Here is a 26,383-nt window from a genome sequence, read left to right as displayed (position 1 = left end):
GCAACCATAAGACAATGATCCTTGCTTGCTGATCAGCAGTGTAGGCCAGGTGGCAGATAAAACACAAGAAGTTCCCATTCAGGACTTGGGTAACACACAATGTGACGTCATACCAAGGCGCTGTGCCACGAGTTAATGATGAAGTGACACACTCTTAAAATGCACATGTACATGGATTTGGCAGGTGGGGTAGAGGTGGGGGAAGGAGAGGGTTGGAGAGGGGAAAGATGGGGAGAGGGCGAGAAGAGAGCACACAAAATTAGGTTTTTTCTTTTTTTTTTAAACAGCAGATTTTTTAAAAATTTTATTGTTTCTTAAACACTTAGTCACATTTACAGAATACTACAGAAAATTAAGCTTTCTTTTCAATAAAGAGACTAATGCATTAGCTCTTTACACAGATGCAAATCTCTCCTGAAAGAATAATGTATTTTGGGAATTTTGAAACACTGTTGCTTACTTTTCATTATTCTTATCAAGTGTGTGACATTATGATAACCGGTATGTGTTTTCCTATAGATGTAAATACGTGCTTAACTCAAAATGGATTAAAACTGACTAAGTGAATTCTGAATGCCTTATCTGAAAATTTCAAATTTGAAAGTACACTGAATTGGACCATAACCAGAGTTTGGATTTGTATCAACAAAGTGTGTTTTGCAAATATCTGATAAATTTATACCTACGTGGAATTATAAGGTTTTGATTTCCGATTTCTTCTATAAATCATATGATACAAGCAACTTATAATATACGGGTACGAAAAAATGGAAGTGTGAATGTGTTTTAAATTTCACTATATGAATTTCTGGTTTCTGTTTTAAGAGGACACCATTGCTATTCACATACTTCATCAAAATATTTTTTATTGTTCTACTGGAATATTTGGCTTTGAGTCCTTTTTGGTGAAATTTTAAGGTTACCTGTGGGATTATTTTTTCTTTTCCAAAATGTGAGGAATGAGCATTTTGGAAAATGTTTGGTTGGGGGATGTACAGATACTGATACAGTATCTGATCTTGCCCAGGCTCACGTTTGTCCAACTGGAGCCCACAGGTTGCACAGCAATACTCCCATCATCTGAGTACAGGAGCAGTTTTGGCACCTGCCAATATGGTGCGTGGCAGTCAGTCATTCAGCAGTAGGTAACTGGTGTAGTTAGCTTGAAGGTCTCAGGAGAGTGAGATAAGGTAAGTGTGGAAAGTAACTGCCACCATCGAAAATCACCAATTCTTGTTCGTTTTGCATGAAATGAGAAACTGTAGGATACTTTTATGGCAATGAAGCTGAATCTAAAAGAAATGGCCAATTTGAATAATCTTATGAAACTGTGTCAATGTTAATGTGTTGTGATTGAACTTTAGCCATCACAGGGACATTTTCTTTGCAGAGAAAGTATAATAAATTTAATTTCTAATGAGAAACTGTTTCCAGTTTCGAGACACATTACTTGACATTTTTCTGACTTAATTATATGGAGTAGTGGGAGTAGGTGTTTGATAGGGCATATGTTACTTTGGCACATGGTTACAGACCTCATTCCTTTGATATGCACACCTAGGAAGTGGAACTACCCAACAGTGCAGTCAAAACTGGGAATCCAATGCCAAGTGAATATGACAGCAACCCGGTATTCAAGAAGCAGTCTTAATCCAATTACAGGGAGGGAGCCTCACAATGTGTAAAGTATCAACATATGCCCTATACCTTTAGTTTATCAAGAGGGGGTCACTGGAAGTAGGTTACAAGACCTGTTCATATTCTACTCACAAAAGTCAGCAAATAATAGGTGGTAATCCAAGTCAAGTGGAATAGTACAAGAATACTGGAAAATTACTTACATGATAATTTCCAGAAAACCCACAATTTATGCCAATGATGTTTTCTCTCTTTGCATGCAATATATCAGCGATGTGAACTGAATCTGGAAGCGGATGAAACTGAGAATACTCTAATCTCAGTATTCTCAGTTTCATCCACTCCCAAATTTTGCTCAGGATTCTCCTTGATACAATCAGTAGTCCATGAGACTCCAAATGGAACTTCAAGAAACTGAAAAAGTAAAGAATATCTGAATTAAAACTACCTTTACATTTCTGTGCATATTATATAGCACTTAATACTTCACTTTTTATTAATATCATCCAACTTTGAGTGATTCCTATCAATCAAGCACAAAGACAAAAGGTTATCTGTCAAGCAGCTTTTCTACAAACACACATCCACATGATTTCACCCTCTGCTATATGTCACTAGGGTCTTTTCAGAGAATCAGGTAGTTCCTCATACTAGACAACATAATTTGCGACAATTACTGGCCTTATAGTTTGCATTCGGTTACAGTGTTTATCACTCTAAAAATTATAAATTGTACAATAATAAATAAATGTATATGTACCTGCTGTATGTTGAATATGAAATCACTTTTATCTATCTCTTTGTCATCTATTTTGTTATCAATGTATTCAAGGTGGTTATCAGCTGTCATCAAAAGTGAAAGTAGATAAATTTATTCTGTAGTAGGGATCTATCACACACACCTCAGCGAACTAGGCTGTAAAACTACAGTATGCCATCATGCTATTTTGCAAGCTGTGATCATTTTAATAAATTTCATCCACTCAACACTTCTCAAACTAAAGCTACCAGGATAAACAGTTTCGAGGTGATATAGCTGGCACTTTAAACCACATCAGCTTTCACTCTCTGTTCTTCTACCCTATTTGTCAGAGTTAGTTTGCTAGCTGTAACGTCCAGCTCCATATGATGTAAGCTGTGAAGTTCTAGTGAAGTTGACATTTCCTCTTACCCTTCATAATGATGTAAAAACTGCTGCCAAGTAACATGTTTATCCACACTGTCTCAGTGTATATATATTGTGCACACTTTGCTCCTTTTTCTTTGGGGTAGGTAGTTCAATTCCATTCATCCCAGAAATATCATTCCTGCCATAATTTGCACAGCATCAATTTGCTCATTTAACACTTGCTTTCCACAATCTGTCACCTTTCCATCAGCATTGCCACTGCTTTCTCCTTCTCACAGATAAACAATTTTGACTTTGTTAATGGAATTTTCCAGTTCCTTGTAACAATACACATTACTTTCAACGGAGCAAGGCTGCATCTAGTCACATGACTAAGTTTATTCACAGTAGTGCCAGTTGCAAATTTCTTTCTTTGCCAAATAACACACAACTTCATTTTTTGAGGAGTAGTTAAAACTTTATGATTAGCCCACAGAACAAATGCACAGCAAGCCACTCTGTGTTATGTAGCTCGGTGGTAGCCATTATAGCGATTGCTAGGTCCAAGACAGAGTAACAGAGGATGATTGGTGACTACAAGATGCTGCAAAACAATTCATTCTAGACAAATGCTGGCGTTCAATATCTTAGTTGCAACAATGAGACCAGTTAACTTGGATCTTCCCAATATCTTCAGGTTATTGGCATTACGGAAATAATGTCAACCCACGAACAAATTAGTGCTACGTATGATCAAATGTGCTCTGCTGTTGGGTACTGAAAATAATCAAGTAGACAAATTGCTGTGGAGTATGGAGGGCACCTGAACTGGTAGTTCATTCACCAATTCCTTCTCTAACATCACCAGAGGCAGCGGGCAGCTTCTCACACTCTGCTTCCAGTTTGGCATTCAGTAGCATGTTCACACAATTATGCAATGAAAACAAAAAATAAATTGCTGGTACTACATTTGCGTGTAGCAAACTACGAAGCAAATAGATTTCCATGGCATTCAAAAGTTACAGATACAAAACACAGAGGGTGGCAGACAACCTAAAATTCGCACAATTTGACACTTACATGTTTGAAAATATGCAAGGAAGAAAACCTATGTCTTCAGTAGAAAATTGTAGCTCTTAATGAAAAACATGATGTTTGGATCCCACTTTCAGTGACTGGCACATATCATCATTACTTGTACATGGGAGTTTCTGTTGGTCTTATTACAGAAGCACATGTTTTATTTGATGGAATAATTATGATCAACAAGGGCCCTCGCAGATAGGTCCTCTTCAGTCTTCTTACAGAAATGGAGGTAAGTGCCCATATAACCAATTTCCTAAACTGGTATGAAGGAATTCCTGGAGAGGGAGGAAAAAGAACCACTGGAAACTGAATGCAGAGCATGTATTCATGAGGTTATCAGCTTGATTCTCACTACTAGTAAATGTTTTACTTTTATTTATAATTTATAATTGTCTTGTGACAGCCAGAGCGAGAGCACCAGCAGCAGCGAGTACTGTTTGTATAAAGCGTTTATTTTGCATTTTGTTTACGACCTTCCACTAAGGAAGGGATTCTATTTGTGTTTATCTGCTCTGCATAGTAACTAACAGTTCTTGATAAAACTTTACGTAGTTTTCGTGTTAGATTTCTTAGTGTTTTCTTGATCGTTTAGAACAGAAAGCGCCCTAAAACCGTCTTTGTTTGTTTCGCGTCCGTTAGCCACTAGTCAGCAGTTGTCTTGTGACAGCCAGAGCGAGAGCACCAGCAGCAGCGAGTACTGTTTGTATAAAGCGTTTTTGTACTTATTTGTTGCGCTTAGCTTTTAAATAGTTTTTCTGGGAAAACCTAGCGTAGTTTTCGTGTCTCGTATTTCAGTGAGTGTTTCTTGATTATCAGAGTAGCTCATCAGAAGATTATCTTGGGAATTTGTCACCGTATACGGTAGGGTAAACATAGTCATGTGTAGGGACTGTGTTGTTGTGAGCGGACGCAAGGAGAATTGGCCACTCTTCGGGGGCAGGTGGAGGCTTTGTCTGTTAGGCTCATCGAGCTCGAGGCGCAGGCGTCGGCTCGTAGTGGCGTTGGGGCAACTGTGGTGAGACCTATGCCTACTTCGGTGGCCTTGGAATCACATGGAACCCCTGATGTCGCTGCGTCTTCCGGCAGTGAGCATCTTACCGGTCAGCCATCACTCCAGGGTGAATGGCGGACAGTGGTGGGCTCGCGTGTGCCTGGCCGAAAGGCGAAGGTGGGATCTGGCCGCGTGGCAGCTGCCTTACCCCTTTCCAACAGGTACGGGGTGCTTCCTAGTGGTGATGACATCGTTTCCGAGCCACCACAGGATGCCTCGCCTGTTGGGCCAGTGGCCGATTCTCCGGCAAGGTCCCGACAGTCACAGAGGGCGGGCCTATTAGTTATAGGGAGCTCCAACGTTAGGCGGGTTATGGAGCCCCTCAGGAAAATAGCGGGTAGGTCGGGGAAGAATGCCAGTGTGCACTCGGTGTGCTTGCCGGGGGGTCTCGTCCGTAATGTGGAGGAGGCCCTTCCGGCAGCTATTGAACGCACTGGGTGTGACCGGCTGCAGATAGTAGCACATGTCGGAACGAATGACGCCTGCCGCTTGGGTTCTGAGGCCATCCTTGGTTCCTTCCGGCGGCTGGCTGATTTGGTGAAGACAACCAGCATCGCACGCGGAGTGCAAGCTGAGCTTAATATCTGCAGCATAGTGCCCAGAGTCGATCGCGGTCCTCTGGTTTGGAGCCGTGTGGAGGGTCTAAACCAGAGGCTCAGACGACTCTGCGACTATAATGGTTGCAAATTCATCGACCTCCGTTATTGGGTGGAGAACTGTAGGGCCCCCCTAGACAGGTCAGGCGTGCACTACACACCGGAAGCAGCTACTAGGGTAGCAGAATACGTGTGGCGTGCACACGGGGGTTTTTTAGGTTAGAGGGACCCCCCCCCCCCCCCCCCCTCGGGCGAAACGATAAAATACCTGACGGCTTACCAGAGAGGACATTATCATCGTTGATAAAGAACGTCCGTCCTCAGAGACCAAAAACAGGAAAAGTTAACGTAATATTGGTAAAGTGCAGGAGTATCCAGGGCAAGGTTCCTGAATTAGTATCTCTTATTGAAGGAAATAGTGCGCATATAGTATTAGGAACGGAAAGTTGGTTAAAACCGGAAGTGAACAGTAACGAAATCCTAGACACAGAATGGAATATATACCGCAAGGATAGGTTAAACGCCAATGGTGGAGGAGTATTTATAGCAGTAAAGAATTCAATAATATCCAGTGAAGTTATTAGCGAATGCGAATGTGAAATAATCTGGGTTAAGCTAAGTATCAAAGGTGGGTCAGATATGATAGTCGGAAGCTTCTATAGACCACCTGCATCAGCAACCGTAGTAGTTGAGCGCCTCAGAGAGAACCTGCAGAACGTCGTGAAGAAGTTTCGTGATCATACTATTGTAATAGGGGGAGACTTCAATCTACCAGGTATAGAATGGGATAGTCACACAATCAGAACTGGAGCCAGGGACAGAGACTCTTGTGACATTATCCTGACTGCCTTGTCCGAGAATTGCTTCGAGCAGATAGTTAGAGAACCAACTCGTGAAGCTAACGTTTTAGACCTCATAGCAACAAATAGACCGGAACTTTTCGACTCCGTGAATGTAGAAGAGGGTATCAGTGATCATAAGTCAGTGGTTGCATCAATGACTACAAGTGTAATAAGAAATGCCAAGAAAGGAAGGAAAATATATTTGCTTAACAAGAGTGATAGGGCACAAATCGCAGAATATCTGAGTGACCACCATCAAACGTTCATTTCTGAGGAAGAGGATGTGGAACAAAAATGGAAAAAATTCAGAAACATCGTGCAGTACGCCTTAGATAAATTCGTACCGACTAAGGTCCAAAGCGAGGGGAAAGATCCACCGTGGTATAACAATCATGTACGAAAGGTACTACGGAAACAAAGAAAGCTTCATCATAGGTTTAAGAGTAGTCGAATCATAGCTGATAAGGAAAAGCTGAACGAAGCGAAAAAGACCATAAAGAGAGCAATGAGAGAAGCATTCAACGAATTCGAACGTAAAACATTGGCAAACAATCTAAACAAGAACCCTAAAAAGTTTTGGTCATATGTAAAATCGGTAAGCGGATCTAAATCCCCTATTCAGTCACTCGTTGACCACGATGGCACCGAAACAGAGGACGACCGAAGAAAGGCAGAAATACTGAATTCAGTGTTCCGAAACTGTTTCACTGCGGAAAATCGTAACACGGTCCCTGACTTCAGCCGTCGCACGGACGCCAAAATGGAAAATATTGAAATAAACGATATCGGAATTGAAAAACAACTGCTATCACTTAGTAGCGGAAAAGCATCCGGACCAGACGAGATACCCTTAAGATTCTACAGTGATTATGCTAAAGAACTTGCCCCATTTCTATCAGCAATTTATCGTAGATCGCTGGAAGAACGTAAAGTACCTAGCGACTGGAAGAAAGCGCAGGTCGTTCCCATTTTCAAGAAGGGTCATAAATCAGATGCGAATAATTATAGGCCTATTTCGCTTACGTCAATCTGTTGTAGAATAATGGAACATGTTTTGTGTTCTCGTATTATGACGTTCTTAGATAATACAAATCTCCTTCATCATAACCAACATGGATTCCGCAAACAGAGATCATGTGAAACTCAGCTCGCCCTATTTGCCCAAGAAATTCACAGTGCCGTAGACACTGGCGAGCAGATTGATGCCGTATTCCTGGACTTCAGGAAGGCATTTGATACGGTTCCGCACTTACGTTTAGTGAAAAAAATACGAGCTTACGGAATATCGGACCAGGTTTGTGATTGGATTCAGGATTTCCTAGAAGAAAGAACACAACATGTCATTCTTAACGGTTCAAAATCTGCAGATGTAGAGGTAATTTCGGGAGTACCGCAAGGAAGCGTGATAGGACCTTTATTGTTTACAATATACATAAATGACTTAGTTGACAACATCGGTAGCTCCGTGAGGCTATTTGCAGGTGACACGGTTGTCTACAAGAAAGTAGCAACATCAGAAGACTCGTACGTACTCCAGGAAGACCTGCAGAGGATTAATGCATGGTGCGACAGCTGGCAGCTTTCCCTAAACGTAGATAAATGTAATATAATGCGCATACATAGGGGCAGAAATCCATTCCAGTACGATTATGCCATAGGTGGTAAATCATTGGAAGCGGTAACGACCGTAAAATACTTAGGAGTTACTATCCGGAGCGATCTGAAGTGGAATGATCACATAAAACAAATAGTGGGAAAAGCAGGCGCCAGGTTGAGATTCATAGGAAGAATTCTAAGAAAATGTGACTCATCGACGAAAGAAGTAGCTTACAAAACGCTTGTTCGTCCGATTCTTGAGTATTGCTCATCAGTATGGGACCCTTACCAGGTTGGATTAATAGAAGAGATAGACATGATCCAGCGAAAAGCAGCGCGATTCGTCATGGGGACATTTAGTCAGCGCGAGAGCGTTACGGAGATGCTGAACAAGCTCCAGTGGCGGACACTTCAAGAAAGGCGTTACGCAATACGGAGAGGTTTATTATCGAAATTACGAGAGAGCACATTCCGGGAAGAGATGGGCAACATATTAGTACCGCCCACATATATCTCGCGTAATGATCACAACGAAAAGATCCGAGAAATTAGAGCAAATACGGAGACTTACAAGCAGTCGTTCTTCCCACGCACAATTCGTGAATGGAACAGGGAAGGGGGGATCAGATAGTGGTACAATAAGTACCCTCCGCCACACACCGTAAGGTGGCTCGCGGAGTATAGATGTAGATGTAGATGTAGATGTAGATAATTTCAATAACAATAATACAGAAATATTAATTAAAACATTGGATCATAATTCTGAATGAAAATCAGATCTAGTGATTAATTACTGATCACATGAAAGTGCAAAAACCATTTTTATCAAGTTACTGAACAATATTATCGACGCATATAACTTTGTTCTTTTACAACAAAACATTTCAAATGACTGTACCAAATTATAATTTAACTTCCCGTGATTAGTAATTTGAAATAAAATTGCTACTTTTATTAGACATCATTTCATTCGACATGGCCTGAAATACTGACAGTTATCTGTTATTTAACATCAAATACAGTTCATGTTGTAAGATACTGGTTGCACTGGGAGAAATCACTGGAAACTTGTGCTATGTACCGTTTGCAGGCCAATATGTGATGCACATGAAAATTTAGCTTCCCTAGTATAGCCTATCACTACTCCAGACACTACCAAAACAGCATGTACAGTACACACAATACAGAGAGCTACACAACCACCTCCAGTTGGGATGCATAAAGACGTTGCAGGTGTGTGTGAACTTCTTATCTATGAGAAACACTGCATTGTCAGCAATGACTACTATCTTGCTTACTGGTGTCTACTATAAGGGGACTGTTAACTATTTTTTCTACCCACTATTGAGTTAATGACACCAGTTTTTCAGAAAGGTGTAATACGAGGGCTATCCACAAAGTACATTACGTTTTCGTTTGTGTCCGTTAGGGGCGGGGCTAGTGCGGCCATCTTGGTGACATGGCATTCCGCCGCTCAGTCGGCATCCTGCCGTGCTAGTGAGAGGTTCGTGCTGTACTCCGTTGAGTTACTGTGACAGTTTGAAATGTTAGCGTTAATTGAAAATGCCGCAAAGTGTGAAGTGTGTGCTGTAATAAGGTTTCTGACTGCAAAAAACTGTACACCGATAGAAATCTATCGGCAGCTTTGTGAAGTGAATGGGGGACAACATAATCACTGAAGGTGGAGTGCGTCAATGGGTCATAAAATTTAAAAATGTCCAAACTAACGTTCACAACAAAGAGCGAAGTGGAAGACCCAGCATAGTGACTGCCGAACTTGTCGAAAAAGTCTATGCTGCGGTCCGTGAAAACTGTAATTTCACTATAACGGAGCTCTCTCTGAGTTTTCCACAAATTTCACGAAGTTTGTTGCACGAAATCATTACCGAAAAGCTCAGTTACCACAAGTTTTGTGCAAGATGGATACCAAAAATATTGACAGAGATACACAAAAACCAGCGAATGGCTGCAGCGTTAACGTTTTTTGACACTTACGAGAAAGATGGCGACTCATTACTCGATCGCATTGTTACTGGTGACGAAACATGGGTTGAGCATGTGAACTGCGAGACAAAATTGCAGTCAGTGCAGTGGGGGCACACAAATTCCCCCCAAAAACCCAAGAAATGCATGCAGACAATGTCGGCAAGGAAGGTGATGGTGACTGTCTTTTGGGACAGAAAAGGTGTGATTTTTGTGGATTTCCTGGAAAGAGGCACTACAATAAACTCTCAAAGGTATTGCCAAACTCTGCACAACCTCAGAAGAGCAATACAAAACAAGCGCAGGGGAAAGTTGGGCTCATAGATCTCGCTGATTCACGACAACGCCCGGGCCCACACGGCAAATGCCACTCGTGAAGTTCTCGAATTAAAAGTGGGAGTTGTTTCCTCATCCGCCGTACAGTCCCGACCTGGCACGGAGCGACTTCCACTTATTCCCAGCAATGAAGAAGTGGTTGGCTATGCAGCGTTTTGATGACGACACACAACTTCAAGAAGAGGTAACCATGTGGTTGAAGGCGCAGGCGGACGAATTTTATGATGAAGGAATTTCCAAGCTCGTCCATCGCTACGATAAGTGCTTTAATTTAAATGGCAACTATGTAGAAAAGTAGTATTTAAGTGTGGCTTTCATCTGTATATAATAAAAAAAATTCCAATACTTTATTTACTTTTAATTCCAAAACGTAATGTACTTTGTGGATAGCCCTCGTACAAGTACCTTTTGAAATAATGGTGTCAGAAAACAGCAAATTGGGATGGAGGTTTCAATTTAAGGAATGCTTGGGGTTTACTAAGATCTTGTCACCAGAGCTGAGAAATTCTGACAGACAATATGCCTGTTTCATGGAATATCGGCGCAGGCACAGAAAAACAAAAGATCATGAAAGGGCATAGAGGGTACTGAGAGTCAAATTCTGCAATAAACAGCAGCATGAGAGCAACAACAGTCTGTAGTCTGGTTATAGTCCAGGCAGCAAGAAGGTAACAGCACATCTTGCAGTACCTGAGGATGACAGCTGGGTTGTCTGTCAAAATATCATGCAAGAAAGTTGAATCAGCAACTCTGCTGACTGCTCAGAAGTGCACCATAAAGAGAAAGAACAGAAAGATATGTATATTTTTGTGACATGAAACCAACTCTTGATTGTAAATGTTATGCCAAATACTTTTTGAATGAAAGTTTCAGAGAGAAACTAAACACCATCCTCTATACTGTCAAATTCTGTGGTTCAGTATAATAACTGCAGTGATTTCATGACATAATATAGCACACTACCTCATTTAAACTTTTACCATACATATCTAAATCTGGATAACACTTTATATTCATGGTTGATTAATTCAAGTCTGTTCTATCAAAACTGACTTTGACCACCTATTGTTTCACTGCAACCCTTTCATGTAACTGAAAGTAGAGCAAAGGCATTGAAAGTTATCGAACTCAGGCAGAATATTTGCAAAAAGGGACACTTTTAGAGTGTGCACTCATTTATTTAACAGTTACGTGTTACATCAATAGTGTGTGTGCATGCTGTCACTATCATTCAATTATTCAGTGCTACTTGGCACACTTTCTATTAGAACTGGGCAAATATTTTCAGGTGCACTTAGTCTCCTGACCCCACACACTACTGTCTGTTTTTGGTTTCATCAAGTAGCCTCCTCCACAGTACTATGTCATTGGCAGCTTCTACATCTATACTCTGCAAACCACTGTGAGATGCATGGCATAGGGCACCTCCCATTGTACCAGTTATTAGAGCTTCCTCCCACTCCATTCACATATGGAGAGCAGGGAAAATGATTGTTTGAATGCCTTTGTACATGCAGTAATTATTCTAATCTTATCCCCACAATCCCTATGTCATCATTTTAAGTCAGTTCCGGCAACATTGTTGACAGACTTTCTTGGGACAGTTTACATCTATCTTCACGAGTGTTTTGGTTAAATTCCTTCAGTATCTCTGTGACATTCTCCTCTTCTCTTTATATGTTCAATATCCCTGTTAGTCCTACTTGGTATAGGTCGGACACACTTAAGCGATATTCTAGAACTGGTCACACGAGTGATTTGTAAGCAATCTCCTTTGAATACTGATTATGCTTCCCCTGTATTCTACCAATAAACTGAAGTCTACCACATGCTTTACCCATGACTACACCTATGTGACCATTCCATTTCATATCCCTACAAAGCGTTACACACAGGTATTTGTGCGAGTTGGCCAATTCCAACAATGCCTCATTGATATTATAGTCAAGTGAAGTGCTCAATCATACATTTCTGAAGATTTAAAGCAAGTTGTCAGTCACTGCACCACTTTGAAATCTTATCAATTTCTGGCTGAATATTTATGTAGCTTCTGTCAGGTGGTACTTAATTAAAGATAACACATCATTCACAAAAAGTCTGGGCTCACTATTAATCTTGTCTGCAAGGTCATTAATATGATCAACAGGGCACACCTGAAATTACTTCTACATCTACTAATGACTCTCCACCCAAGGTAACATGCTGCATCCTCCCTACCAAAAAGTCCTCAATTCAGTCACAAATTTCACTTGATACCCCATGTAACTGTCCTTTTGACAATAAGGTAGGTGTAGTACTGAGTGAAATCTTCAGAAATCAAGAAATATCTGACTGCCTTGATCCAAAGCTTTCAGTATGTCATGTGAGAAAAGTGCGAGTTCGGTTTTATACGACTGGTTTCTGGAATCCACGCTGGTTGACATCGAGGAGGTCATTCTGTTCAAGATAGCTTGTTCTGTTTGAGCTCGGAACAAATTGACGTCGAGGATATTGGATGGTAGTTCTGTGGATCACTTCTACTACCCTTCTTGTAAGTGGGTGTGACCTGTGCTTCTTTCAAAGAACTGAGCATGGTTTTTTGTTCAAGGGATCTACAACAGATTATAGTTAGAAGAGGGGCTAACTCACTTGCAAATTCAGAAAAGAGCCTGATACTGATTTCATCTGGCCTTAGAGCTTTGTTCAGTTTTAACAAATTCAGCTGTTTCTTTATGCCACTAACACTAATACTTATTTCATTCATCTTTTCAGTGGTACGAGGATTAAATTGCAGCAATTCTCCTGGATTTTCCTTTGTAAAAGAACACTTGAAAAGCAAGTTGAGAATTTCAGCTTTCGCTCTGTACCTTCAATTTCAGTTCGTATCTCATTCACCAGGGACTGGACACCGACTTTGGTGGCACAACATCCTTTACATATAACCAAAATTTCTTAGGGTTTTGTGAAATATCATTTGACAATATTCTGATATGGTAATCACTGAAGGCACCCCACACTGCTCTCTTGACAGCCAAATGCATGTCATTCAGCAACTCTCTATCGATAGCCCTAAGCTTTGTTTTGCACCTATTATGCAATAACTCTGTTTCTTGAGAAGTTTCTTTATATACCATGGAGGTTACCTCCCACTATGAATGTTCTACTGACTATTATCTATCCTGTGCATGGTCAACTATTCTTTTAAGCTTGAGCCACAGTTCCTCTACACGGTGCTGCCCTGTGCTGAAAGTTTCAAGTTCCTCATTGGCGTATTCACCACAAATTTTTTTATCTAGTGTACTGAACATATATTTTCTGCTTGTTTTAGTCATCCTTTTTACTCTGGTAATCATTGTTGCCACAACCACATAATGAACACTGATACCAGTTTCAATGTGTAGTAGTAGTAGTAGTAGAAGGGTTTTGTGGGCGCACGAGAGCAAGGTCTTCAGCGCCCGTTCAGTATCATAGTGAGACAGGTGTCAAGTAAAAAACTCAGAACATTTACATAAAACGAAACATAAAACACGGGGAACAATCATTGAAAAATATGTGCTCACGCACACCGAAGCGTGGGATGAAGCAGGGCATCAGCAGTAAAACATGGACAACATAGGAAGAAAAAGGTAGAGGGAGCTAAAACAATGGAGCAGATGGAAGTGGCTGGCTGACCGCAAGGAAAAAAGGGAGGAGTCAGCCACTCTGCAATACACTAAAACCGCCAGCCTAAAAGTTTAGGCCAGAGTCCAGACACATCACAAAACTTAAAAACCCTAGACACACACGTCTCATCGTTAGCTAAAACACAGGGCAGATCCCCATCAACTTGTGCTTCTGCCCTTGCATCACGGTATAAAACGCAGTCTGTTAATTTTTTTTTTTTTTTTTTTTGGGCACAAAACTGCTATGGTCATTAGCGCCCGGTCTGTGACTTAGGAAGCAGTAAACAACCAAAAACGGAAATCAGCAGCAATGGGAGCTAAAGTCATAAAATTGGAGAAACTAAAAGCAGAAGGAAGGCTTAAAAATCCACTACAGAAGGGGGTTGGTTGTCCCAAAAAAAACTTCAAATGACTGACGTCACTTCACTGGCACGAATGAACTCTAGAACGCGATCGGCACGTGTCATCTGCTAAAATTGACGATATATCAGGCGACAGCTGTAGACGGGCGCGTAACGGATTAAAATAGGGGCACTCAATTAAAAGGTGTCTTACCGTCCACAGCTGAGAGCAGTGGGGACAGAGTGGGGGAGGATCGCCGCTTAAAAGATGTCGATGACTAAAAAGACAGTGCCCTATCCGGAGTCTAGTTAAAATTACCTCCTCCCGATGACGCGTTCGGGAGGAAGAGGTCCAAGCACAAGGAAGAGTTTTCACGTCCCACAATTTATTTTGGGGAAGTGTCGACCAATGCGCGTGCCATAAATGAACAACACGACGACATAAAACGCTCCGTAGATCGGCGACGGGAATCGATTGAATAGCTGGCCGAAGAAGAGAGACTGCAGCCTTGACTGCAATATCAGCCGCCTCATTTCCACAGATACCAACGTGTCCTGGGAGCCACAGGAACGCCACCGAGACGCCCCCCAGGTGGAGCAAGCGCAGACAGTCCTGAATTCGGTGGACCAGAGGGTGCACAGGGTAAAGAGCTTGGAGACTGAGGAGAGAGCTGAGAGAATCTGAGCAGATAACGTACTGTATCCGCCGATGGCGGCGGATGTAGTGGACAGCCTGGAGAACAGCGTAAAGCTCCGCAGTATAAACCGAACACTGGTCGGGAAGCCGAAAGTGATTTGGGGTGTCGCCAACAATATAGGCACTCCCTACACCTAACGATGTTTTCGAGCCGTCGGTGTAAATAAATGTGGCGTCCGTCATTTGTGCACATAGAGCAGCAAATGCCCGACGATAAACAAGTGAAGGGGTACCATCCTTGGGAAATCGACAAAGGTCTCGGAGCAGGCAGATCCGGGGACGGAGCCAAGGCGGTGCTGTACCCCAAGTTGTCAAGAAGGTTTTAGGAAAGCGGAAGGAAAGAGAATGGAGCAGTTGACGAAAGCGGACTCCCGGTGGTAGTAGGGAGGAGAGGCGGCCTGCATACCCTACATCAAAGGAGGTGTCGAAAAAAATGTCATGGGCTGGATTAGCAGGCATGGAAGACAGATGGCTTGCATAACGACTCAGAAGGACTGCTCGCCGATTGGACAGCAGAGGTTCAGCAGTCTCAGCATAAAGGCTTTCCACAGGGCTGGTGTAAAAAGCTCCAGACACTAAACGTAATCCACGGTGGTGGATAGAGTCGAGACGCCGAAGAATAGACGGCCGAGCAGAGGAGTAGACTATGTGCCGGACAGAGATGTGCACTCCACACGCATCACAAAATGGAGGATCCTCCCGCCGTAATAAATAGCTATGTGTCAGAGGACAGTGCCCGATCTGAAGACGTGTGAGGGCCACCTCTTCCCGCCTGAGCAGCCGGCAGGAGGAACGCCACGGCCGAGTGGTTGACTTTACCGACCGCAGTTTATTGGCCGTCACCGCCAGCCATTCGTCCTCCCACAACTCCCTGCACTTCCTGTGGAGTGCAGTGATGACTGACTGCAAGGGGATAGGACACTGGACCACCCATCCTGCTCTCTGCAGGCCTCCTTGGCAGCCCGATCAGCCTGTTCATTGCCTCATATGCCGACATGACCAGGCACCCAGCAGAAGGATACCTCTTTACCCCGCCGTTGGAGCAAGTACAGTTGGTCATGTATCAGCTGGACCATCTCTTCAGTCGGGTATAGGTTCTGCAGTGATTGTAAGGCACTAAGAGAATCGGAGCAGAGAAGAAATTGATCGCCCCAAACACGATGCATCTGCTCCAGTGCCGTCAGGATCGCGCGGAGCTCCGCTGCGAAAACGGTATATTCAGCAGGGAGGCGAATCCGGGGAACATGATCAGGGAACACCACAGAACAGCCAAGGAAAGTCTCCCGTTTGGAGCCATCAGTATAAACGACAGTGAAACCGTGATGCACATCTAAAATGTTAAAAAACAGAGATTGGAACATAAAATCTGGTGTGCCAGCTTTCTTAAAATTAGTCAAATCTAAAATAAGTTTGGGTCCCCGGAGGAGCCAAGGTGGAGATCTGCTCCAACCGCGACGTAAAACACGAAGACCAGCCATAGACATCGTACCGAGGCAATCCTGTGCGCGAATCCCATAGGGCTGCGTCGCACGTTGCCGGTTATGAAACAATCGTGCCAGAGGAGGCTGAGCAACGGTATGGTATGCAGGGGCATATGGTTTGGACAAAGTTTTATATGCCTGGCGCACTGTAAGTAGCCGTCGCCGCATATGAAGTGGCGGTTCACCAGCCTCTGCACAGAGGCTTGGTATGGGGCTAGTTCGGAATGCCCCAGTGGCCAACCGAAGCCCTTCATGGTGCACAACGTCCAACAACTTTAAGTAAGAAGGCCTCGCAGATCCATACACCGTGCACCCATAATCGAGCCGAGATCGCACAAACGCCCTGTAAAACTGGAGCGGACAAGTCCTGTCAGCTCCCTATGTACTGTGGCTAAGACATTTTAAAATACTTAAAGCCTTAAGTGACCGCCGTTTCAGGTCTTTAAGATGAGGTAACCACGTGAGCTTCGAGTCAAAAATGAGCCCCAGAAATCTCACCGTGTCTTTAAAAGTAAGAATAGTGTCCCTCATCCTCAACTCAGGAAAAGTTAAAATCGAACGAGAATGGTTAAAAAGAACACATACAGACTTCTTGGTGGAAAACTTAAAACCACTCTTCTGCATCCAGTCATCCAAACGCCTAATCGTAAGTTGCAACTGACGAGTTGTCGTTGCAAGGCTTGAAGAAGAGCAAAACAAAGAGAAATCATCCACAAACAAAGAACACTGGAAAGGACTTTTCACTATGGACGTAAAGCTATTAATAGCAATGGCAAAGAGAGTCACACTTAAAACGCTACCCTGAGGGACACCGTTCTCCTGCTCAAAGCGATCCGGTATCTAAAATATTGTGGCGAGAGGAAAGACTGAATAAAAAGAGGAAGACAACCATGAAAACGCTATTCGTGAAGCTGCTCCAGGATGAGACGCCTCCAAGTAGTATCGTAGGCCTTCTTGATGTTGAAAAATACACCTAGAAGGTGATGACGGCGTAGGAAAGCTTGTTGTATAGCCGCCTCCAGGAGGGCAAGGTTATCGAAGGTGGAACGAAACCTCCTGAACCCACACTGAAAGCGACTAAGGAGTTGCCGGGATTCTAACATCCAGACAAGGTGGCGGTTCACCATCCGCTCCAAGGTCTTCCCTATGCAACTAGTGAGGGCAATACTACGGTAGCTACTTGGGCTCATGCGGTCTTTCCCAGGTTTTAAAAAAGGGATTAAAACTGCCTCACGTCACACATCAGGAAAGTGACCCGACGCCCAAATGGCATTAAAAAGTGCGAGGAGGCGTTCTCTGATGCACATTGTGAGGTGCCATAGCATACTGTAATGGATCCTGTCGTGACCAGGGGATGTGTCACGAGCCCCAGACAATGCAGAATCCAGCTCCCACATAGAAAATGGGCAGTTGTAAACTTCATGAGAGGTGGACTGGAAGTTCACACTACATCTCTCAGCAACCGCTCTATGGCACTGGAAACCGGGATCCTGACTGGTTGTTGCAGTAACTGTGGCAAAATACGCTGCCATAGTCTGGACAATGTCTCGCGGATCCGTTTGGAGAGTGCCGTTAGTCATTACAGCAGCTATGGGGCACCTCCCTCCTCTGCCAGAAATTCTCCTGATGGTCTCCCACACAATGGAACTTTTGGTGGAACGATTAATGGTGTTCAGGAACATTTGCCACGACCTCTTCTTGCTCTCATGAATAATGCGGCGACATCTTGCCCTCGCCACCCGAAAGGCTGCAAGATTCTCAGCAGTCGGCCGACACTTGAACCGGCGCAGAGCCGCACGCCTGGTCCTGATCGCAGAGCGGCATTCGGCACTCCACCAAGGCACAGGTGGCCTCTTCCGGTGGCCTGTGGACTGTGGAATGGATGCTGCAGCGGCGTGGTGGACCGTTTTGGTAATATGATCCACCCACACCTCAACATTCGCACAGTGTTCGAATTGGGCCAACTGGCTATAAAGTGTCCAGTCAGCTCCACTGAGCACCCATCGTGGTGGTCTCCTTTCGGGGCCCACGCCATATGGCAGGTGAATCCAGATTGGGAAATGATCACTGCCGTGCAAGTCAGCGACCACTTCCCAGTGAGCACTGGCGGCAAGAGCTGGAGAGCAAAGCGAGAGATCAGTGGCAGAGAACGACCCAGTCGCTGTGGAGAAATGAGTACTCTGTCCTCCATTGAGCAAGTAGGCACAGGATGACAGGAGAAGCCTCTCAATTGCTCTACCCCTGGGGCAGGTAATTGCAGAGCCCCAAAGCACATTGTGGGCATTAAAATCACCACAAATAATGAATGGCTGGGGGAGCTGGGTAAGAAGGTCGGTGAGGGCCGCTTCATCAAGAGCATCATGTGGGGGCAAGTAGAGTGAACACACAGTCAATGGATGACGCACGTGCACGGACACAGCGACGGCCTGTAAAGTCGTCTTAAGTGAGAGAGGCGAGGAGTGGTAGTCCGTCCTGACGAAAATACCTACGCCTCCTCTAGCTCTCTCTCCATGCAGGTCGTCCTTTTTGTAGAGTGTGTAGCCTCGTATCTCAGGGGAGTATGATGGATGGAAATACGTCTCCTGGAGACAGAGACACAGTGGTCGACCCTGAGAGAGTAGACGAAGTTCCTCCACATGCGTCCTGAACCCTTGCAAGTTCCACTGGAGTATGGGGGCCATCTATGTTGGGGGTAGCACCTTCATCCTGTCTCTCCGACAGGGCGGGGAGACCGCAGCAGGTGGAGGGGCAGGCGTGGGACGAGATGATTGCCTCACACATACATCGTACTCCATCAACTCTGGGGAAGAGTCAGATGAAGCCTCACGTAAAACAACATCCACATGGTCAGATGGTTTACCACGGGATTTGACGCGCTGTTGATGCTGTACAGTAGCTTTCTGTGGTTTGGTGGACTTTGGGGGAGCTGATGTGGGAGTGGTAATTGGCGCACTGGGCTTGGGAACAGCCTCAGCTGTTGGAGGCGCCAGGGGCTGGCCCAAGTTCGCCACTGTACCTTTGTCTGCCGTTCGAGTAGGGGCTACTGGCTCTGAAACAATGGCTGCATTGCAAGTGCACTGACAGCTGCAGGTGTTAGTGCCAACACTCACCACCTCAGTCCGCGTTGAGGCATCGACTTTTGGAGTAGGCTTCTGACCCAGGGATGCAAAAGATGTAGCAAATGTGGGAGGTTGCGGTGGTATGCCCAAAACGCTGGCACTTAAAACAGCGCATTGGGGTCGGCAAATAAGGCCTCACACTAAGGCGAAGGAAGCCAGCTTTAACATGTTCAGGAAGTTTTGTGCTACTGAAGGTCAGAATAAAGGAGTCGGATTTGACGAGAGTGCCATCAACCCTCTTCATGATGTGTTGGACATCAACGATACCTTCTGGAGCCCACTCACGTTACAGTTCTTCCTTGGGAATGTCAACTAGATCCCGGCATGTCACAACACCTTTGCTGTAGTTCAAGGTGCTGTGCAGTTCAGTGTCTATGGCATACTCTCCAAGGCATTTAGCAGATTGGAGGTTAGTTGCTTGCTGGGAAGTGGAAGTTTCCACTAGCAGGGTCCCATTACGTAAGCGCTTCACCGATTTTAAGGAACCACAGATTCCCTCCAATCCCTTTTGTATATAGAAGGGCGAAACCTTCTCGAAACTACCCTCCTTTCGTTTCACAATGAGAAACACATTTGGATTACCAGAATGCATTCTGTTACCTAAGACTGGACTTTTCAAAGAAGCACCGGAGTCAGGGGGACCGACTGCACGGGCCCTCTTAAGAGACTGGGTGTTAGAACCTTCCAGCGGCCCACCCTTTCCGCTGGGAGGAAGAAAAGAGGATTTCGAAGGATCCATCTCGGTCACACGAGCAGCTAGGGAACTAGAAGTCCACCTAGACAGAGCCCCATGTGCCTAGGTAAGCCTTATACAACTGAGGTGCAGCAGGTTCCCCAGAGGTTGCCCGCTATCGACTGTTCCACTTCAACAGCCATGCATCTCATCAGCGCGCAGCTCACCTTGAGATTGAGGTTTTTTTTATAGAGGTTTATTCCATCCTCGCAATCCGGGCGGTCAAGCCAAGATCCCCATTCCCTGAGACACACAATGTTCCACCGCCACGCTTACGGTGACGGGACTGGCGGCGCTTACCAGTCTCCAGCTCAGGAACCCCGGGGTCGCCAAGCCCGTACCCAGCAAATGAATGCTGAGCCCCTGGGGGCAGTTTCATTGTGGTCATTCTCAAAGAGGTCAGGTCTATTCATTGACATTAGATCCAATACATTTCCATCATGAGTGGGGTTCCAAACTATCTGTTCTAGGTAGTTTTCAGAGAAGGCATTTAGCAAATTTTCAGCAGATGTCTTATCATGCCCACCACTAACAGAACTGTAATTTTGCCAATTAATTGTCGGATGATAAAAGCCTCCACCAATGATTATTGTATGACTGGGGAACTTCCATACAAGTCAACTGAGGTTTTCTCTAAAGTTTTCCGTTACATAAGGAGATGAGTCTGCAATAGAAGGCTCCAATTATCATTTTATGCCCACCTTTGATACTGAGTCTTGGCCAAACAATCTCACACGCAGCTCGAATTTCTATATCAATGGATTTGTGTTTCTTGTCTACTGTGACAAACAAACCACCTATACTTCTGATTTGCCTCGCCTTTCGACATAAATTTAAATTTTCCCCAAAAATCATACGGCTATCAATTTTAGTTTTCAACCAGCTTTCCGTACCTAGTATTCTGTGAGCTTCATTGCTTTTTAGGAGTGCTTCAAACTCTGGCACTTTGTTCTCCAGCAGTTAACCATTAGGATTTTAATACTCTCATCTGTTGAAGGCATTTCTTTCAATCTTACACTGATACTTCCTACAGCTATTGTTATATGGAATGGATTGAGAATCGCCCAATCTAAAAACCCTTGTGCACACCTTACACACAGCCAGCTACCTAAGTAGCAGGTGCCGATATATAGTGCACACCTGACCCACATAGTGGGGCCAAAAGTTCTCAACCCTACATGCAAGTCCAGGAAGTTGCAACCTACCTTTTCACAGAACCTTTGAAGTCTCTGGTCAGTCCTTCCATCAAACCTTACAGGCAAATGGCCACAATCACTTCTGTGGACAATGCTGCAAATTGTGAGCTTTACTGAAACTCCATCTCAACCTCCTCTGCCTGTCACTGGACTGACCCAAGTCTGACCTCAGAGCCCAATTGTTCCAATGTGCACTACAATCTGCAGTTGGTTGCACCCTGTTCCCTCAAGGGCTGCTGGAATATCGTATTTATTCGAATCTAAGCTGCACTCGAATCTAAGCCGCACCTGAAAAATGAGACTTGAAATCAAGGAAAAAAAATTTCCCGAATCTAAGCCGCACCTGAGATTTGAAACTCGAAATTCAAGGGGAGAGAAAAGTTTTAGACCGCACCTCCAAATCGAAACAAAGCTGGTCCATTGTAATATGAGGCACAACTTAGGTTGAATGAATGACGATACAGCTACAGTAGTTTGGTTCGAGTCGTGAGCTTGCTAAAGCTTATACGGGTACCCTTCCTTTTTCATGTGCTTCGTCTGGTTTGAATTGATTGCTTATTTTTCTTTGATCTGATAAGTGCCGTTCTCTTTGTTATAGGTGTTTACGTCACTCTAAGCTGAAAATGCATTATTATACTGTGTCACGCATTTTTTGTCACATTCTGATCATGAGTGTTTACGGCCTGTTGCCGCTCGCAGCATGGCTTGCTTTTGTGCGTGCTACCGCCGTTTACAGTTTTTTTTTTTTAAAGAGAGGAATCGTCTCATTAGCGAAACAATGGCAAGAGACTGCTATTTGTTGTTACTTACACTGCTGCTTTCTTTGATAATGATCAACAAGAACCAAATAATAGACTGCGTATGATAGAAGATGTAATGAATGAGGGTTTAGCGAAAATTTTCTCCGTTTGAAAATCTTTGCAGACGCCTCTTTTGTACATTAGATTCTGCACAGAAATTAGAGTCATCTTAGATTTAAAAATCTAGTCAATTACCGTGCTTCATTTCTGACTATATCACTATTAGGCATAAGAATAATACGAATATAGACATGACATGATATGTATATTCTTCCGTATTTGCTGTTGTCTCACACTAGTTTCGTAGTTTATTAGGCAGTCAGGATTTAAATGAGATAGCAGCAAACACGAAAGAATGCATGGCAAAATATTAGTAATATTCTTATGGTGAAGAGAATACTGCATGTGATTCACAATTCATAAAAGTTCCTATTAGCAACAGGTAGGAAAAAATTCAGAACGTAGAGTTGGCCATATTGACAAACATCCCAAACAGTCTTGCCAGTCGGATTTTCGTAGTAAATTGAAATGCTGCTACATTCGAATATGAACAATACGGAATTTGTATGTACTTCGTTAGATAATGTATGAAAATGCAGTGGTCGAAACTCGGAGTGGAGAAAAAAGCTCGTCTTCCACCTTTTTTTTTTTTAATTTATTTACTGACACAGAGGTTTTGGCACCAGTATTTATCTTTGTGCCTGCGAAGCATGACTGTGTAGCGCTACATATATTCAAAGGCAGAAGTTAGTTGTGGCGGCACCTACCAACATTTTTCAGAACTTCCGCTTACTTTGCACTCAATTCTAAGCCACAGGAGGTTTTTTGGATTACAAAAACCGGAAAAAAGTGCAGCTTAGATTCAAGTAAATACGGTAGCCTGTTCAACATGTTGAATGAGGACCCTAGGCATAAACACTGAGTGCATCTGGTATTCTTTCCTGTCCCTTGCTACAATTTTCCTAAGGTGTAGAATCATTCATCATATGTTTGAACTGACAATGACTAATAGACTCTTACCATTTTGTGTTTGCCACCTATTTACACTGGACAAAACAGTTGACAAACTGACACAGTTTCAATTCCTGTGAAAGACAGTTAGAGGGATTCGTAAAACACCCTGAATCCTCCATGGTTGAGTCCCCCCTGCACAGGATGCCTAGATCACAATTGACATGCCACCCACAGTCAAGTGGATGAGTAATTACAGATTCTATACTTTCTGCAGAGGAGACAGGATCCACAGAAGACCATTGTACTTGAGATACCTCTTGGGGGCTCTTTCAACATGCAGCAACTGCCAACTGTTTGACAGTCAAGGCAATTTTCAGCTGCTTATGAATGCCAAACAACTCATCCCGTGTTCAAGAACAGCATTCAAAACAAGACTGCATTTTGGCTGGGGCAATGTATTAAAAGGCTGTGAACAATCAACTTTAAATTAAGCCCATTGATTATCTGTTGATATAGAAAGTTGCTAAAATTATGCAGAGAACAATGTTAGCTTCTGAAAATTCTCAAAAACACACGTCTATTTGTGTTGATATATAATGAAATTTAGGGGTGGTGTATTCTTTGGCTGAACTGTGAACCACAAACGCTGATTTGCTATGAACTAAATTATGTATCCAAAACACTTGTACTGCTAACTTATGAAAATATAGTTTTGTAAGCATCCAAAAATTCTGAAACTAACCTACTTCTCATGCAACTGTAGAATGAAATTAGAAAACAATTGTTTGGAATGAGCATAGGCCTTCTGTTCTCAAAACTTTTCGTTGACCACAATTACATTTAAGCCTATAACTGACAATAGCAGTACAAGTGTCAGAAAACCCTAGGCTACTTTACCTCTCCATCTTATCTGTATAACTGTTTTCATCCTTCAGGTTTCTTCTCTAATGCTTCTCTCAATCTTGATACCACCCCTCTTCTGACATGGCTCATGTACTGGTCCTCTGGAAATGAGAAATATTTATTTATGGTTGACATGACATGTTTAAACAAACTGTTATTCTGTGTGCAAAATAATATGTGAAAATGTTAATTATCACACTGTGTGCAGTATCAATATTGCAAGATAATCTATGTTTTGAGAACAATGAAACAATAGAAACAGATTTTCCAGATTATTTTACTTTGGTTCAAATCTTCATATGAGAAAACATGGATGGAAATGTACGTATCTAGTAACGTATTTCTGGATTTACACTGTCATTTATAACAAAACCATTTATTTCAGTAGCGGTAGCATCCCTATACGTATGACAATTTAATTGTAAATTTTTTTTTTTTTTTTTAGAGATTAACGTGTGTAATTTGAATTGTTGCCGCCTTTTGGAAGACAGCAGATTCTTGATCAAATTATTCCAATATTAAGTGGAGTAAAGCAAAATGGAGAGGGTTTAGAATTAATTCTTGAGCAAAAATACTGAATTCTATCTTTTGTTCATGTGATGAGGTTTTCACAGTTCAGAAAGTTATCACCTTTGAATTAACAATAGGTGTACCATGAAAAAGGTGTCTCTCCAAGCAGATCTGCGAAAGTATAAATTATCATTCAAGTGAAAAGACTTGAATTACAACCCTGAGATATTTCTAAATGTAAAAGACCAAGCTGCTTCACACCGAGCTGTTACTAATTTAATTGTATGTCTATATAGACATTCCAAAGTGATTTATTTATTGGGCACTTGAATACTGAAAGCCCTAACAATATCAAATTATGATAATACTTGCCCACGATAAGAAGTTGCCGTGAATGTTTTGTGTAGCCTTGTGTGTTCTTACGATGCATTATTAACAGCACTAGTACACATAAACACCCAATACATGAAAAAAATCACTACACTGGCTCATCTCAGTCTTCTTGTCTTGGTCTCTTGTTCATAACATACCTCCCTCTCAGCTCCCTGTTCTTTCTTTTTCCAGTCTCCTCACTCACAGATCTATCCAAATATCTTGTGCTGGATTTTATTTCCAAACCTTCATCTTTCTTTCTGTATACTTATCTTCTCCCCATTTTTCTGCCCCACATAACAATACCGGTCCGATTATAATTTTATGTATTCCCATTTAGGTTCCTCTTTAAAAACTTCAGATTGCTGTGGTTTGCTGAGTCAATATGATGTTCTGGATGCTGCTTTTGTCTACTCTTCTACTACTTGTTTTCATCATTTCTGTTATTTACTACAACACCAAGATATTTAAACTGTACTGCTTCTTCCAAAATGCGGCTATAGATCTGCAAAAGGTGCCCCCCCTTTTTTTGTCTTTTACATTCTTTCAACTTTTTCTGAACGAGCTGTCTTGCCAATATTTTCAGGACACCTAGATTTTCAGCAATTAATGCTACATCAGCTGCAAAGGCAAGTACATTTATTTTTATCCCTACACTAGTTACCTCTTCTTCTTCACTTGTTGCATCCAATGCATCCCAGCCTTATTGTAAACAAGAGTGGTGATAATCCATATCAGTGCCCGATTACCATCTTTGTGTCAAAAGGCAATGAAATACTCTCTATCCACTTTCATGGTAAAACTGTTACAAGATCTGTAAGTTTCTTTGGTTTTCCAAACCTCTGCATTTTCTTTCTCAAATTTTCTCTGTTTATGCTATTGTAGGCTTTCTTAAAATCAACAAACAATATTGTTACTGTTTCGTTGTATTTTCAATATTTCACTATAATTCATTTTAGAACAAATATCTGATCTGTGGTGGATCAATTCTTCATATATCCTGCTTGTTTCTCATGCATTATCTCTTTAAATACTGTTTAAATCTTTTCTGGAGAATCTGGAGAGCACTTTATAGGCTGTGCAAATATTTTCAGGCAGTGTAAATTATTGTATATAAGATCTGCCTGTTATGCACACCACAATACATTTCAACACCTATGTTCCATTACCTGCAAGTTTTCTTTGTTCAAATCTAGAAATGTGAATATATTTTGAGTGATACCAAATCTGCAAAAAATTAGGCCTAAAGAACAGTTTTTGATTTTGTCACTACTTAAATTTCATATTATACACTCCTGCAAGACCATTTGTACATTATCATGTCCTGGTTGCTAGTCATCTGCAGCCAAAAGATGTTAATGTGAATTTAGCTGGCAGGTAAACACAACACTTCATGTTTA

General features: G+C 42.7%; 1 long non-coding RNA gene across 1 annotated transcript in view; it reads right to left on the bottom strand.

Annotated features, from left to right (window-relative positions):
- Positions 1 to 331: 331 nt before the first annotated feature.
- LOC126108909 (uncharacterized) overlaps positions 332 to 26,383 on the bottom strand; it is a 39,557-nt gene continuing 13,505 nt past the window's right edge. Inside the window, exons 3-4 of the long non-coding RNA XR_007523652.1 lie at positions 24,096 to 24,202; positions 332 to 2,052 (exon numbers count right to left, since the gene is read on the bottom strand). This is a non-coding gene — a long non-coding RNA (uncharacterized LOC126108909). The remainder of the gene's footprint in view (positions 2,053 to 24,095; positions 24,203 to 26,383) is intronic.

The sequence above is a fragment of the Schistocerca cancellata genome, chromosome 11, assembly GCF_023864275.1.
Source record: "Schistocerca cancellata isolate TAMUIC-IGC-003103 chromosome 11, iqSchCanc2.1, whole genome shotgun sequence".
Lineage (NCBI taxonomy): Eukaryota > Metazoa > Arthropoda > Insecta > Orthoptera > Acrididae > Schistocerca > Schistocerca cancellata.
The sequence above is the reverse complement of the archived record's forward strand: the minus strand, read 5'-3'. Positions and strand labels throughout refer to the sequence as shown.